This window comes from Wyeomyia smithii, chromosome 2, assembly GCF_029784165.1.
Source record: "Wyeomyia smithii strain HCP4-BCI-WySm-NY-G18 chromosome 2, ASM2978416v1, whole genome shotgun sequence".
Classification (NCBI taxonomy): domain Eukaryota; kingdom Metazoa; phylum Arthropoda; class Insecta; order Diptera; family Culicidae; genus Wyeomyia; species Wyeomyia smithii.
In genome coordinates, this window is record NC_073695.1 from 138511797 (window position 1) to 138530253 (window position 18457).

At 36.7% G+C, this 18457-nt stretch overlaps 1 protein-coding gene across 4 annotated transcripts in view; it reads right to left on the reverse strand.

The window, feature by feature from the left end:
- The window catches only part of LOC129724341 (mitochondrial glutamate carrier 1-like), a 469805-nt gene that overhangs the window by 228237 nt on the left and 223111 nt on the right, over positions 1 to 18457 (reverse strand). The window lies entirely within an intron of this gene.

Consider the following 18457-nt stretch of genomic DNA (forward strand, 5'->3'; position numbering starts at 1 on the left):
ACATCACCCACCACTTGAAGAATACAACCTCCTCGTGGGCTTGATTCTCGACGCCGCGTTGCAAGCCCAAACGAAGAAATATCCCGGCGTGACGATCAAAGAACGGCCTCCCACTCCGTGGTGGGACAAAGAGTGCTCCGATGTCTACACGGAAAAATCCGACGCGTTTAAGGCCTTCTTTCGGGTGAAACGTAAACCCGACGACTTTAAGCGCTATTTGGAGCTTGAGACCAAGTTCAAAAGCTTGGTCCGAGCAAAGAAACGCGGATATTGGCGTCGGTTCGTAAACGAAACGTCGAAGGAATCATCGATGAGCACTCTGGAACACAGCCCGAAGAATGCGAAATTGTATAACGGTCAACGAAAGCGAGGAGTCTTCAAGTCGGTGGATATTTGATTTTGCCAGGAAAGTATGTCCGGACTCTGTTCCTGCGAAAAACATTGTTCGCGATAGTCTCCGGGCCACGACGCGATAGAACCACCTTTAACGATGGCAGAATTTTCAGTTGCCCTCCTGTCCTGTAACAATAACGCACCTGGGTTAGATAGAATCAAATTCAACTTGTTGAAGAATCTACCCGGCACTGCCTATCCTGTATCCGGAATGCTATCCTGTATCCGGAAATTGATGGAGAAAATGATACTCCGTCGTTTGGACCATTGGGTCGAATCAAACGGTCTACTATCAGATACTCAATTTGGCTTCCGCCGTGCCAAAGGAACAAATATTTGTCTTGCGTTGCTTTCTACAGATATTCAGCCAGCCTATGCTCGCAAAGAACAAATGGCATCTGTGTTCTTGGACATTAAGGGGGCTTTTAATTCCGTTTCTATGGACATTCTTTCGGGCAAACTTCACCGACAAGGATTTTAACCAATTTTAAACAATTTTTTGCATAATTTATTGTCCGAAAAGCATATGCATTTTACGCATGGCGATTTGGCAACTTTTCGTATTAGATACATAGGTCTTCCCCAGGGCTCATGCTTAAGCCTCCTTCTTTATAATTTTTATGTAAATGACATCGACGAATGTCTGGCAAATTCATGCACGATAAGACAACTTGCGGACGACACCGTGGTTTCTATTACAGGAGCCAGAGCTGCCGATTTGCAAGGACCATTGCAAGATACCTTGGACAATTTGTCTACTTGGGCTTTACAGCTAGGTATCGAATTCTCTCCGGAGAAGACTGAGATAGTAGTTTTTTCTAGGAAGCGCGAGCCTGCTCAGCTTCACTTACAGTTAATGGGTGAAACTATTTCTCAGGTTTTGGTATATAATTATCTAGGTGTCTGGTTCGATTCGAAAGGCACCTGGGGATGTCACGTTCGGTATTTAATGAAAAAATGTCAACAAAGAGTGAATTTTCTCCGGACAATAACTGGATCATGGTGGGGAGCCTACCCAGGAGACTTTATAAGGTTTTACCAAACAACGATATTGTCGGTGCTTGAGTACGGGTGTTTCTGCTTCCGCTCCGCTGCTAACACCCACTTAATCAAGCTGGAACGATTGCAGTATCCTTGTTTGCGTATTGCCTTAGGTTGCATGCATTCGACCCATACGATGAGTTTGGAAGTTTCGGCGGGCGTTCTCCCACTAAAAGACCGCTTTTGGGATCTGACTACTCGTATTCTCATCAAATGTGAGGTCTTGAACCCCTTGGTAATTGAAAATTTCGATAGGCTAGTTGAACTTAATTCTCAAACCCGTTTCATGACTGTGTATTTCAATCACATATCTCAAAGTATAAATCCTTCCTCATACACCTCCAATCGTGTCAACTTGAAAGATACTTCTGTTTCTACTGTGTTTTTCGATACTTCCATGGTGGAAGAAACTCGTGGAATCCCGGATCATTTACGCGTGCAGCAGATCCCTAGGATATTTTAAACAAATATAAAAACATCAACTGCGACAATGCGTTTTATACTGATAGATCACTTCTCAACGGATTCACTGGCTTCGGTATCTTCAACAATAATGTTACCGCCTCCTACAAGCTCGATAATCCTGCTTCTGTTTACGTCGCAGGATTGGCTGCAATTCAGTATACCTTAGGGATTATTGAAAAAATGCCCACGGACCATTACTTCATCTTTACGATCAGTCTCAGTTCTATTGAGGCTCTCCGATCGATGAAAAATGCAAAGCACTCTCCGTATTCCCTGGGGAAAATACGGGAGCATTTGAGTGCTTTATCCGAAAAATCTTCTCAGTTTACCTTAGTGTGGGCCCCTTCTCACTGTTCCATTCCGGGCAATGAGAAAGCGGACACTTTGGCTAAGGTGGGCGCAATAAACGGTGATATTTACGATAGACCAATTGCCTACAATGATTTTTTTGCAAATCTCACGTCAGAATACGCTCGTCAGCTGGCAGAGCTCGTGGGATAAGGGAGAACTGGGAAGTTGGCTACACAGCATCATTCCCAAGGTTTCCACCAAACCTTGGTTTCGTGGGTTGGATGTAGGACGAGACTTCATTCGCGTGATGTCTCGGATTATGTCCAACCACTACGGGTTAGACGCACACCTATTGCGTATTGGGCTCTCGGACAGTAACCATTGCGTTTGTGGATTGGGGTATCATGACATCGAACACGTAGTTTAGGTGTGTGCTGAATTTCGTAACGCTAGATCCTTACTTTTGAATACACTCAGGGCCCGAAATATACAACCCTACGTCCCAGTCCGCGATATCTTGGTCCAACGGAACACTCCATACTCGATGCTGATCTACGGCTATTTGAAAAGCCTACCCATTTAACAATTCCAACAAACAGAACCGTCGAAAAAAAACCATGCTAGTTTTAGTTGTAGACTTAGTTTGAGCTCGTAGTCGGCAGCGATAAAAATCGGCAGGGTAAAAAATTTGCCTTAGCTTATAAGAGAAACTAGAAATAAGAACCAGTTGGCTCCGTTAAACATTATATGTATAGTGCCGTGTCAAATATACGTTTTGATAAATTTATATATATATATATATATATATATATATATATATATATATATATATATATATATATATATATATATATATATATATATATATATATATCAGAGGCGTCTCGTACACCTGTTCAACCTGTTTATAGGACAGGTAGACAATCTCAGAAAAAAAGTGATTTTTTCACATTTGAGAGTGGATGAAAAATCATCGGAGTAATTTATTTGTAATTTCAATGTTATCCCGAACATCCTTATTTTATTTTCAACATAGTGGAAATTTATGCACCGTGAAGAATGTAACCTGATGGGCTACACTTCAGATTACGCCCTACAACTCACACGCAACGCAACCCACACGCAATAATAAATACCGTTTGTTCAGACCTTTCACCTGAACTAACCGTTGTCAACACTTCTCTGCACCTTCAAGTGTGGCAGGGTAGACGCAGTCCGCTATGCTCACCACTACTAATGCGACACCTCGCGTAAAAATAACATTTTTGGTTCAAACTTTCTGCTGAACAAAACCGATGTCAACGAGAGAAAACATTCATTACACACCACCTCTCTTCAGTGTCTGGTAATCTGTTTCGTTATGCCTTTCTGTTTCTTCTCTCGACGTCATTAAAATTTGAGAGAGACCACGTGGCCGCGAGAGTTCGCAGATCCATCTTCAGAGCTTTCGTAGTGCAAATAAAAAACGAGCCAATTCATTCATTATTTCTGTCAATGTGGTGGAATTCTTCCGTCGATGTATAGTTTCATTCAAACCTCTACACCCATTGTGTTCATTCGAAAACTTGAACCTCGCATAGTCCGCATAGTATACGTTTGTCTTCTTACGCGCTGCTTTCATTTAGTTTAAAATTTCAACATCGTCAAAGGAAACGCTTTAGCATTGAACAAAGATAGGTTTTTTACTCATGGCAAATAGATCATAAACATAATTTTAATTATCGTTGGACAAAACCTGAATGATACTGACATTGCATATCACAACGCCATCCGTCGAGCGAACTTTTCTAGTTCTTCGACGGATCCAGAGTTATTTACGACTAAAACCGATCATTGAGAATTATGATGTGATAAATGTGGATAAAGTTTTCCTCTATGAAATGATGCAGATATCATTATTCTACGAGAAAATTATCGGGAAACTCGCGGTCATAATAGACCGTAGAATTTCTTTGCCATACAGATAAATGTAGAGAGATAAAAATGTAGAGAGTTAAAAGTTTTCGAAATTGTTATCACGATACTGTTGTTTCAGTGTTGCAAATGTTGATTGAACAGGTAGCCCACTTGGTCACGCGTCGCCTCTGATATATATATATATATATATATATATATATATATATATATATATATATATATATATATATATATATATATATATATATATATATATATATATATATATATATATATATATATATATATATATATATATATATATATATATATATATATATATATATATATATATATATATATATATATATATATATATATATATATATATATATATATATATATATATATATATACTTTCTAGAGAACCGTTCGCCCAATCGTCTTGTTGCCAAAGAATGAATTGTATATTTTTATATATATATATATATATATATATATATATATATATATATATATATATATATATATATATATATATATATATATAAATATATATATATATATATATATATATATATATATATATATATATATATATATATATATATATATATATATATATATATACTTTCTAGAGAACCGTTCGCCCAATCGTCTTGTTGCCAAAGAATGAATTGTATATTTTTGATTCAGCATTCAAATGAACGTATGGTTTTTGCTGGAGAACCACGGAAAAATTAGGAAAAACGTTTATTTTCCTAAATATTAATTTTTCGAGCTTAAATGCTAAATAACTCGAAAACCGATGCCTTTAGAATGTTAACTATCAAGAGCTTTTTGATTCAAAATGACTCTGCATCCTTCAAAATCGTCAGGATACAAATATTTTGAAAAATGTTTGAATTAGAATATTTATAAAAAAATTAATCTACCATAAAAAAATATATTTCATTACTCCATCCTGGACTTTTTTAAAAATTGCGTATCAACTTCAATTTTTTATTAAATTAAAAAAGAATTCAACTCGTTTGTTTTTGAAATTTAATGTTTATTTTTAATTTTTTTTTGGTCAGAATTTTTTTTTCATTTTTTTATGATGTATTTTTAATTTCCTACAACTTATTCTCAGACAGTTTTTCTATACAACCAACGGTTTCCTGGCTACAATGTTTCGAATAAAACCTATGCCAAAAGGTACACGCCATTTTGAGCATGAGCATGAGCATGAGCATGATTGACCGCCTGCGGTTGCTACTCCGTTATTGCCAGATCAGCTGTAATTACACAGAGAACCAACAGATGATGCTTGGGACCAACATGCATCCTCAATGTGTAAAAACTGGTGACCTTCATCTTTATATTAGGCAATACCAGCGCCGGCCGCATCCGAATGCAGGTCAAAGAAGGAATTTGTATAGGAAAATGTTGACGTGATACTCGCTTATTGGAAGCCGAGAACACCTCTGCACTTCCACGAGAAATCACTGGGATGTTGGAGAAAGGGCAAGGTACACAGCAGGGTTCGTTTTGGTAAACGATGCGCTGATTTCGAGTGTCGGGTTCTTTAGAACAAGTATCGCGCGAACAAGTTCATTATATCCGTCACGATATTCATAATGCGATTCGAAGTCATTCAGTTTGACAATGTAACACCGCAACAATAAATCGTACGCAAGGATACTGGACCTTTGATCAAATTGGGACAACTTCAAATATTATGATATCTTCTCGTAAGGTGATCCTCTTTACACCGAAATCAGTTGCGCGTTGTTGATCTATATGTAGATAATTCGACCTCATGGAGGTACCGACGAGGAGTCTCTAGGGGTTCGGTCAACCGGACATTTTCTACCTAACAGATCGACCAACGACGTTTCTCGTATATACTTTATCTGCTCTAAAAAAACGATAAGATACCGCGAAAAACGCTTATTACGAAAATAACCATGAGTATATTTCTAGCCAAACGTCGCGATCCTCTGCGTACGACGCACGCGATGTAGCCCATGCTACTCGTAGCAATCAGCTATTTGTCGATCCCGAGTCAATCCTAATCCCGAGAAGAAACGAACGCACGTCGGCCGTCGCGATTCTTGGGAAGGTATACATCGCGTTTTCGTTAATCGCGATATTTATCGACCGGACGAAATCTTCGGTTGAACAGTCACAGTGAGACATGAACAAGTATCTGGGTATACCCCTCAAAATCATTATATTCCGAAAACGTTAATATAAGTAAAATTCTCCCGAGCCGGAAACGCGGTTTACATCGAAACACTACGACATTTCACGCCGATTCTCTCTTAGTTGTCGATGCGAATGTTGCCTATTAAATAGAAAAATTGGCAAAGTTTCATGCATACAAAGCCTTAATAATTTAAAAATAAAAATTTCCATATTGACCATCCATCGAGCTAATATAGTCTTAAGTTTGTTAACAAAATGCCGACCTTGTCATTATTGAAACATAGTATACAAAACATAAGCAGCCCAAAAGCTAGAAAAATCGAAAAAGTGAAGCATAAGATTTCATGTATTATCCACAACCATTGCTTTCGAGGTGAACACATGTTTGGCTGATAGAACCCTACTTGAAGCCTGACCGTGCAAAAACGTGGTAGATGACGGATTCGAGGCATACTATGCGTCATGTTGGCTCATTACTAAGTTGAGCTACTCATTACCTTGGGTGTGATCCTGTTGGAAAGATAGAAAAATGGCAAAGCTTGGTGTATCTAAAACATTAAGTGCAAACATCAGGTGTAGATGTACATACTAATCCAAAGTCTTAAAATTATTGATAAGACCAAACCAATCATGAATTTTTCAGGCTGACTAAATAGTCATCAGATGTCAAACTCAACTTTATTGAGTTTTCTATTACCTGTCATGCGAGAGTCAGTGCGTTCAAAAATTCATTGCACACGACATATCAGTGAATACATATCAATTAATCTATTCCACCATAAATTCTAATAAACAATACTATTACACAAAACTACACGAGAAAAAGGCTCCAGAAAAACACCTTAATTGCACTCTGTTTTCAATTTGGACATTCAAAACTGTAACAGTTAAACATTCATGACGAGCACAATCAAAACGGCGTGCTACGTCGTTCCGCAAACTGGCAACTACGTGGTATTCGGTGGATCATCACATGATGTGAACCATATTCGAACGCGGACCATTTAGGAGAATAAATATAATACCAAACGCAAATCATGTTTGTCGTATCGAGCCCATTGATAAGTTAACTCACCTGACAATTCTTAGTGCTTTTACTTGTGGGAGAAAAAAGTAAAACAGTAAAACATCATCGCACAATCTGGTTTGCAAACAAAAAAAAAACTACTCGCAGCCGAAAAGCTACCACACCTCGTGCACCCAACAGATCACACATTCACACTTCTGCCAAAGTCCAAAGCCCGCTAAAAACCACTACACACAGAGCCTATGCATTCTTGATACAAAAAAAAAACATATACTCATCTGTTTTATTTTGGTTATGCCTATGCCAGCGAAACAAACGCCGACTAGCACAGCGCAACGCTACTCTCTCCGCTCTTCAGGTAGTGCAATTCTCTTCGATCACACCACCATGCACTCCATTTTCGCACGTTAATAATGAACCGCTAGTTAGCGCGACGCACGAAGTTGGCACTCACACTCACGCAACCTAACTTGCCTTACAATTTTCAATTTGATTTCGTGGATAAATTATAACTTCCACTCAAGAAACACTGTGTTTTTCACAAAACCTTCACTTTTCTCACTTAGACGAAGCATCACAGATCACAACTTTACACTTTTTAACAAGTTTGGCCCCTAAAATCACTTATAAATCAATGACTTTAACGGATAGCTTTCGGGGCACGTATTATCAGTTAGCCTTGTTCAACGCCATTTTTCTATCAATTACATTCACACTTGATTGACTATAAAATGTGTCTTCTGTTTGACACCCTTTTTCAGCTTGCCAGAATTCCATTACACCTTCCCAATATGTCTGACATACCTTGTTATTATATTATTTTTTCGGTAGTTTTGTCGTTGAAAATCCCTTTTGGTCATCTGTTTTTTTAGAATGAATTATGAAAAATGCTCGCTAACGCGTAACGTATATTTTTTTAAAAATTCCAATGATTGCTAGAACGGTTAAATCTTTCACTATATAAAATTTAACCTTGTAGCAGGAGCTTCCTATAACTAGTTTTAGATATGCTGTCCCAATAGATTGGGACATGCTTAGATTAAAGCTGTTCACATTTTCGGTGTAATCAATATCTTTGCATCCCGAATAGTAAACTGTATCCTATGTTATACATTATTACATGCTCCCGTATCGAGTAGATAGGCAATATTATTTTTTGGTTTGTCTTCTGTGGCAATGTTAATAAAAAAATGATTTATTAATGTGAATCGGATTGATACTTTTTCATAGTTATTATTACATTCGTGGAACTGGATAGTGAAACAATATTTAGATTCGTCTGGATCCAATTTTTGATTGAGGTGATAAATATTTCATATTATTCCCGTTGGAATAATTGCGTCTGATTGGTGCATTTTCTAAATGTCGGGGTGTTCGGACGCGACTATCGAAACCCCCGTAATTCAGTTTTTTGATGATCATCATAAACATATAACAGTATCTGACATATCTGCCGGATTGTTGGTTATTCGAATTTTGTTGATATTGGTCCTCGTTATAATTCCTGTTATGGTTATAGTTGCTGACTTGCTGGTTGTACGAACTTGGTTGGAATTGGTCGTAATTCTGCCTATAATTTCTGTTCTGGTATAAATTTGGTTGAAATTGGTCGTGGTTTTGTCTATATATTATTTAATTCTTCTTCTAATTGTTATAATTGTTCAGCCCAACCCGAACAATTCTGACCTTTCTTCTCTTTGCTTTTCTCTGCCTCATGAGGTTCTACTACGGTTGAAGAAAGGGAAGAGTCCGAGAAACCCACCGACCGTTCTAGGTCGGCTAAAATTCTCTGAGAAATCTGATAATTCTGATTCCAAGCAATTATCGGAAAGCCATCTGTTCTTACTTGGCTCCGGAACAATGACTGAATTATTCAAAATCTTTATTGCCAGACACGACTTCGATTGAACGAGCGTGTACTGGTCTGTTAGCCTATTCCACTGCTCGGGTGGCAAGTTGGAATTCTCAAGTTGCTTTAAAATCTCTTTGAATTCGCTAAAAGCATCACCCAATAATTTTTTTTATTCGCGACCGCTGCGCGTGTCCTTGGGCTGTTAATATTATTACTAAGCTTATAACATTCTTAGCAAACGTAGTCTTTAATGTCCAGTTTTGACATATATTTATAATTTATCAATAAGTTGTTATATTTCTTTATTTATTTCTGGGAAGAGAAAAAACTATGTTCGCGACCCAGTCAACCAAAGAACAATACTATTGATCATTCAAAGACGTTTAAAAGTATTGTTGGTCGTGTTCCTGGCGACAAACGCTAATAGTTCATACTGTCGAAAAGGTACATCTTATTAAAATTTTATTATTACATATACTCAGTATCTAATTTAAAAAGTGTATGATAAAAATTATTGTACCGTATTGAACCTTGAAAAGAATAATGAGAACTTTTGGGTGATAAATGTGTATTTCAGAACACGCAACACTTTTCCTTATTGCTTTCAAAGCAACAGCGCAAAATGGCCCTTTGGGCAATATATTTGTTACTAAAAAAGCAATAAAGTTCATTCCCAGTCAAGTAACAACACATACTGCCATATATTTTGCACGTGTTACGGGAGTACGACTAATAATGGTCGTTTCAACCACATGCAAAATTTTCTCTGTGAACTGCGTTAGAGAAAAACACAAACATTCGCTTTCTTGCAAACACACACTCATTGGTTCATGGAAACTCATTTGGACCTGTTTCAAGATACCAAACTTGTGCCCGTCTAGAACAAAATTCGCAACTCCGGCAACTCTGATCACATGGTATTACATATTTCCATTTCAAGTAAACACTGGGGAACGAAACGAATGTTTTTTTTAATTAGACATTAGGGGTTGACTGATGAGATTCTGATTATGTGTGAGAAAGGGGAAAGAAATAACCTGATCGCTGCATCAATACAAATGCAGAGAGCGAAGTCTCGGTGCACATGCATTGCGGCTCTTGGTTGTATGTTCGCCGGCAGGAACACATACAAGCGTGTGGCCGTCATATATTTTGTTACTTTTTGGTTATTACACTTTGTGTAATGCGGGTCTTAGAACACAAAAAGTAATAAAAAGTTGCAATAGAGTAACAAAATCTTCCTCGTTTCTGTTGGGTGAAGAAAATGAAAGTTTACTATAGTATTTGCCAGATCTTTTCGCAGTTTCTTATATACAGTAACTATTCGCTAACTGGGCACGCTGTAACTGTACTTTTTTTAACTGGGCGCTCGCTAACTGGGAGGATTCCCAGTTAAAAAGACAACAAACGTCAAATATCAAAACTAGCTGGGGGCATGTGGATTGGGAACGAAAACTGAAAAATTAAAGTTATTCTAATCCAGCATATTTGAAATACAAAAACAATAATATAGCTGATAAATGTACTCGCAATATTAAAAGCTTGATTTGAGAAATAAGTTCGTAGTTGTGGCTTCCCTATTTGATGATCAACTTGAGAACGGAAGCCTTTTATGAAATTGTCGCGAAGCAGCGTTATCCATTGAATTCACCCTCGGCGTTGAGATGATCTCCCAGTTAGCGAGTTGATTTCGATAACTGGGAAATACTCGTCGCCCAGTTAGCGAACAGTTGCTGTAGTACAGTCGAATCCCTTTATAGCGACATCGCAAGGGACTGTCGTTATAGCGAAATGTCGCAATAATACGAAGAATGTTTGCATATGTAGAACAGAAGGTACCGTTGAAAATGTCGTTATAGATTCAGCAATGTCGTTGTAGAGAGATTCGACTGTACTATTGTCGCAATAAAGAATGACAAGTATTAGTTTTGGTATGCCGTTATAGAGGAAGGTTGTGATAGCGAAATGTCGCAATAAAACGAAAAATTTTAGTATAAAACAGAAGGGACTGTTGAGAATGTCGCTATAGCGAAATTTGTCACTATAAAAAGTGTCGTTATAGAGGGATTTGACTGTAGTTCAATTCAGGTGATCAACAAAACTTCCAATTTTGAGATGAGCTATAAATTCAATGGCTGCGAAATGTAACGCTTGTGAAAAAAAGGTACATTTTCTTCTAGCTGACGATAACACATACAACCTAAAGAAGTTATTTACGTGCGAAGTGTGTTAGTGCCACGAATTGAGTAAGATGACGACAGCGCGTTTTGTTAGCAATGCTATGTTTCGAGCAACTGGGAAATGTTTAATTGAACGGTTTTTGATAAACTTTACATTCGCGACCGCGAATTGTAAGAAGTTGTTGAACGTAATCGGTAGGAAATGGCACGAAAAGGCAAAAAGTAAAAACAACGAGATGCGATGATTTACAGTTTGTTACACGGAAAAACTCAAGTAATAGCACTGTCGCTAGCGTTCAATTCTTTCACTTCTTACCTACCACGCAAACACCACCACTCGCTAGCGCAACCCAGTGAAGCAAAGGGATTCAAATTACAATATCGAGCAGGGCTTGTGCCAGCCAAATTCATTTACATGTAAAATATCGATCCCGGCTCTCCAGCCTTTTCTTTCATTCTGCATTAGGATAGGTTAAGCGAGTACTGTACAAGTTAATATATAAAGGATTTATTAGACAATAAAAATGCATTCGGTAACCTCCATTTGAGTTGTTAATTTCTGTGTGCAACTAGGTCCGTCCCGATGGGTACCAAAGAGATCAATATTTCTTTCGGCCCATCTTAGTTCGGAAACCAGTGGCCCAGTCAGGTCCAACTTAAAACAGTAAGGTAGTTTACGACATATCTTTATAACAACTTACCAGAATATTAGACGAATCTTTTTTTTTATATCTCTGTCTCACAGTAACTTCCACGTTGGCTTTTTTTTGTATTCCAGTCCAGCGACCCAAACGTTTTACGTTGACTCTGCCACTTCCACGTCGGTGGCTACTGGTGGTTATGGTTTTATATTCCAGATAGGAATGACGTCCCGGTGCTTACTTCGTGGCACTTTTACACTATCACCGTATGCAACATCCTTCCAATTTTCTGTTGCGAAATCACAGCTGCCAGTCTTTTCTGCTATCCTCACCCACTGACTCAATGTTCTGGGTTATAATTATTATTTTTTTTGTTTGAATAACTAATCTTTCGATCACATGCAATTACAACTGAAGAGTATCCGTTCAGTATATTATCTCGTACAGTATTTCAAAACAGAGAAAGAGTCGAAAGAGATTTCAGGTATACTGCGACTGCACAAAACGAAATTGAATCGCACTCGAGAAACGAAACGAACTGATCTAGCCTAAACCACCATAAAGGCAAAAGGAAACACTCATGTTCACAAACGATAACTCCCAAGTAATTTGTATTATATTAATACCGATTCGACACCGGCTTCACGACAACGGCACCGGTGTCAACTGCTTACTTAGCTAATTTGTTACCTGACCTTCTCACTACTGCTGCTACCACCGAAAGTCAACGGCCGGCTTCGATCAGCTGTGCCGCTGCAGATGTTTATGTTTGACTTGTAAATATTGCTGTGTATTTGTGTGAAAAAGATGCTGGGTTTTTATGCCGACTTGAAATCTGCCTCTCGCGCATATTAAGGCGGCTTTTCCCAGACACAAACACTTTTATTCAAGTATTACTTCATTTAGACTACAAGTCGGATGAACTGAAAAATAAATAGTGTTAATAAGTAGGATAGGCAAAATTTTGATGAAATTTGAAATGCTGTAGCTTTGCCAAATGTTATTCGATTTTAATAATTCGAACACCATTGAACTGGAAAACTTTTGAAGTTTCATTTTCTGGCCTGCTAATTTTTGGATGGATTTGGTAATGTGTTACCTGATAAAAATGCTTTTTTGCATCTTTGGCGTAGATTCATCAGGATCCGGAATCGGATAAGATTTTATCGAGAAATGGCTATTTTTCATCCGGAAATCCGCAAAGGAACCTTTAGTAGGGGACATTTACGTTTTTGCACCAAATATAGCGTGTGACACCTTTATCTTCAGGATTGTTCATCAGGAATCTTTCACAAGACATATTTTTGAATATAGGCCTCATTGGCCACTTCCAGAACAACCTGTATGCCCCGAAGGAACCCGTAGTGGGAGAATTTACATTTCTGCATCAAAATATAGCGTGCGACACCTCTATTTTCAGGATTTCTCATCAGGAATAATCCAAAAGACATATTTTTGAATTCAGACTGCGTTGGCCACAATCAGAACGATCCGGATGCCCAGTAGGAACCCGGAGTATTTACATTTCTGCATGAAATATAACCTCTATCTTCATGATTTTGTATCGGGCATCTTCCAAAAGACATATTACTGAACATAAGCTGCATTGGTCACTGCCGGAGCGATCCGGATGTCTTGTAGGTACTGGGAGTGTGGGCATTTGCATTTTTGAATAAAATGAATTTGATGCAGATATGTAAATTCTCCCACTACGGGTTCATCCGGGGCATCCAGGTTGTTCCGAATGTGGCCGATGCAGCCTATGTTCAGAAAAATGTCTTTTGAAAGCTGCCCGATAAAATATCTTGAAGATAGAGGTGTCACACGCTATATTTGATGTAAAAATGTAAATGTCCCCTTTCCGGGTCCCTTCATTTAGATTGTTGCGGTAGTGGCCAACGCAGTCTGTATTTAGAAATATGTCTTTTGGATTATTCCTGATGAAAAATCCTGAAGATAGAGGTGTCGCGTACTATATTTTGATGCAGAAACGTAAATTCCCTCAATACGAGTTCCTTCGGGGTATCCAGGTTGTTCCGGAAGTGGCCAATGAAGCCTATATTCAAAAATATGTCTTTTGAAAAATTCTGAAGATAAAGGTGTCACACGCTATATTTGGTGCAAAAACGTAAATGTTTCCTACTAAAGGTTCCTCTGCGGACTTCCGGATGAAAAATAGCCATTTCTCGATAAGTTTTTAGCCGATACCGGATTCTGATGAATCTATGCCAAAGATGCAAATAAGCATTTTTATCAGGTAACCCATTACCAAATCCATCCAAAAATTAGCAGGTCAGAAAATGAGACTATAAAAGTTTTCCAGTTCAATGGTGTTCGAATTATTAGAATCGAATAACATTTGGCAAAGCTACAGCATTTCAAATTTCATCACATGGCATCATGCCCATCCTAGTTATTTTGACTATCCCCTGTACACTGATAGTACGAAACCGCCTAATTTCGTATCACCTTTTACTCCACCCTTTGCACTTAATAAAATTACGATTACGCGACGGGAAGAATAAATAAAATGCGATCGACATTATGGCACTTTTCTCAACCGTACACGACAACAATAGCGCTTGATAAATCGGCCCGCAGCCTTTGGAAAGCAAACCGCACAGGTCGAGTGCTCGCACCGAACTCACGAGATTTTTATGTTTCGACCGGTCTTTGAAAAAAAGGGACCCCTTCCCTGCAAAAGGGACCCCCTCCCTGCAAAAGGGACTGCATATTGAGAATCGCTTACACTCTTGTGTAATAATATTATATACTCTCAATATAATATTATATTAAGCAGATCTCAAATAAGTTAATATAACGTCGCACGGTGTGTCCGAAATGCCGGATTATCATACTTCAATGCACCTCGAATTTTCTTTCACCATAAGTTAGTTTGGGTCCATACCCTTCAAAATCAACCGGTTTTAAAAAAAAATCCATCGGGGGATAATTTAATAAAATTGATTTAATTTTTTCATGTTTTTTTTTTGAATTATACTAATTTTTAATGTTAAATACACTGATAACGCTCAAAATAAATAACTTTATCACAATCTTAAGCTTAAAGTAGCTTTCCCAGTAGATTTTTAGATTATATGTTGAAGAAAAAATGAGTTATATACACAGGTATTGAAAAAAACATTACGAAAAAACCCGAACACATTTATATAGCAGTGGTTGATATGCATTTGTTATTCACTCACTGCAAAATAACCTTGGTTGCTATGGTGCATGTAAAAAAATCAGTGATTGCTATGATTTACAACACATGTGAAACAGTGATATTAACAAACCATTTCGACAATGTTAAAACAAACGACGCACATACAAAATACATTATTTTTAATTGATTTCAGTTGAAACATACCCTCATGCTATCCCAGAACCCATTGGTGTCTTATCACATAAACCAAACTGTTATATTTCAAAGTTATTCCACAGTAAGTTAGTAAATTAGTTTGAAAAATATGTGCTAATGCTCGGGTGCCGTAAAAAATTGAAAAATTTTGTCAAATAGTTTTTCTTTCTCACAGGACATAATCTACATGATAAGTAAAATGTTTTGCAATATTTAAAACGTTGAATGCATAAAATAATCATGGATTGTTTACAAAATAAGTGATTGTGAAAACCGACCGCTAAAAATCCATGATATTGTGAAATTAATTTTATGATTTAGTAACCTTCCGCGCAAGTCCCGTCGAAGCTTTATTCATTGACAGAAAGGTCAAAGCCTTCTGAAAATATACGAAAAGAAAAATCTTCCTCCTGGTTCCTCTTTTTTATTTTATTGACATTTTATTAAATGAAGATTTATATGGAAATTTTTAATTTTTTGTTTTATGTCATGTGTAAAAAGACATTGAAAAAATAGAGTAAGCAAATTTAAAGAAATATTTTTTATATCAGGTGACGTTTTGAAAATATGTAACCTTTCTTGTGTTGATCATTCGGAAATAACACGTTTTTGATATAAATCTATCCAATTACTACCAAAATAGAGCGATTTGGACTTTTGGCCAGCTTTTTGGCTTAAATACGCCTATGTGTGACGGCTCGTCTAGTTGTTTTCGGTAGATTGTACAAAATGAAGAAAACACAAGAACAAAATCGGCCTAAAATATGTCTTTTGTGTTTCGAAAAAGTGAAACAACCAAAATTGAAACATAATACACTGACAAAAACCATAAACAGTGCCTCATTCTCGAATGCGACAAGGATAGTGGAATGTATCCCAAAGTTCTCTGCGGAAGCTGCTATATTGTATACTATAGTATGTTTTAACTAGGGTTACCATTTGGTCGGAGTTAAAAATCAGAACAACTTTTTTTTCCGGCACAAATTTGATCTAAGCTTTTTTTTTTTTGAGATAACAATAAATAAAACATGTCATCTAAGATTTGCTCTGCAACATACGCAAAAACACTCATTTATTTATTTAACGTATTTCTCGGACGATTCATTTTTGCAACTTTGATTCCTTAGGCATTAAAAGATACCCAAAAATTTAGCAAACGTAAACTGTTTGAAATTATACTTAACAATTGTCAGATGTTTAACGGTTTCAACGACTAGACAACTTCTCTCGTCAAGCTTCAACCAAGGAAAAAAAAATCGTTTGAAATGAGTCCTTTTCTTTCCGGGGTCAAGAAAAAGTACTGAAAAATCTTCAACATTTCTGAATATCCGGCACATTCAGAAAAAAACAGGACAAATGCTAAAATATGAAAAATAAATCAGGACGCTCCAAACGGGTCTCAAAATCAGGACATGTCCTGCTAAATCAGGACGGATGGTATCCCTAGTTTTAACCACCTAGAAAAAATAAACCAGGAACAAAACATTTGAGTTTTTATAAACTTTTCTAACAAGAATATGAAATCAGACAGATTAAAAACAATTTACAACTTTTGACGTATTTTATCATGTATACACTCCCCCAACAATTATGAATCACTTTTGTCCTTTATGTTATTTGACTCTGTTGAAAAAAAAACTGTTTGAAGGCATGTAGCATTTTTGCAGTGAAACATACCGTATTTGCTAGCTTTGAACACAGAAAACATCGTTTTTATCTCAAAATAGATACGTTTTTTATAAGCGTATAATATTGTAATCTAAATCTATCAAAGTATTTATCGTTTTTCTCAATCTATGTGATATAATTCTATGTGATATAATAGCTAATTCTCGGGCAAAAAAAAGCTAATACACAATCAAAATACACAATCAAAATGAGTTCTTCACGATTTACCAAAATTTTGATGGTTAATAGTGATTTTTCTATAAAAATAAGTTATTTTCTAAATGTTTCATGATAGGGACCAAGACAAGGTAGTTTCTCACTTCTGAATCACTTCGATTCAAATATGATGTTAACCAGTTAAAACACCTTATCAACTTCTATTAGGCTCCAAACGGAAGCTAAACAGTGTTGAGTCTTTGAAAAAGCACGTGGGACGGGAAAGCCACATGAAACGGCAAAAAGTTATGATGTACCATATGGACAATTCATCGCTACCTTCGGGGGCGACATACCTGGACTCTCATTCTTACTGCAACCTCGAAAGTCACATAAAATGTGATCAGGCCATGTGAGATTTTTAAAACGATATGAAACATGGCAATTCTTCATATTACATAATTTGAATAAGGTTCATCAAACAAATTCATTGTCGAAAACTGTTTAATATGATGCAAATTGTTTCAAAATTGGGACCGCTCTGAAACGTCTATTTGATGAGTGGTAATAGAATGAATATATTTTCTGAGAAATATACATGGAAACAAATACTCAATCAAGTGAAAGATTATATATTTCTGTAACTGAAAACATTTATAGATTACTTATATACAATAAAATTGGCCAGATGTGATTTTTTTGAATTCATACACCTTTTTAAGTGATCCATAATTGTGTGGGGACTGTAATAATTATAAATTATTGCAAGCGATTCGGTTAAAAGTAAAAAATTTTCATTAAAGAAACGCAGGTAGTTTCAATTTTCTACATGTTGATGTTACACGTTTTGTATAGATCACCAATCAAATCGAAAAATGTAGGTTGAAAAAACACTAAAAAATTAAATCTATTTTTTTTAAATTTCCCTCGATGGATGATTTTAAAACCAGCCGATTTTGAAAGGTTAGGACCAAAACTGACTTTTGGTGAAAGAAAATCCGAGGTACTTTAAAGTACGATAATCCGGCACTTCGGACACACCGTGCGTCGAGATGAACCTTTTTTAGTATTGTAAGAGAATTGGGAAAAAATTGGCATGTTGCTGACATTTTACGTAGATCAGACACCTACCAATCGATTTCAGATTTTTTTTTTTTACTCAATATAAGACAACTCTCAGATATTAGCGCATTACCATACTCTACATATTATCGATATTATACACACTCGATATTATTTTGCTTTGTGAAATATACTAAAACCATGCCAAAACCGTTTTCGTAGGATCACCGTTTT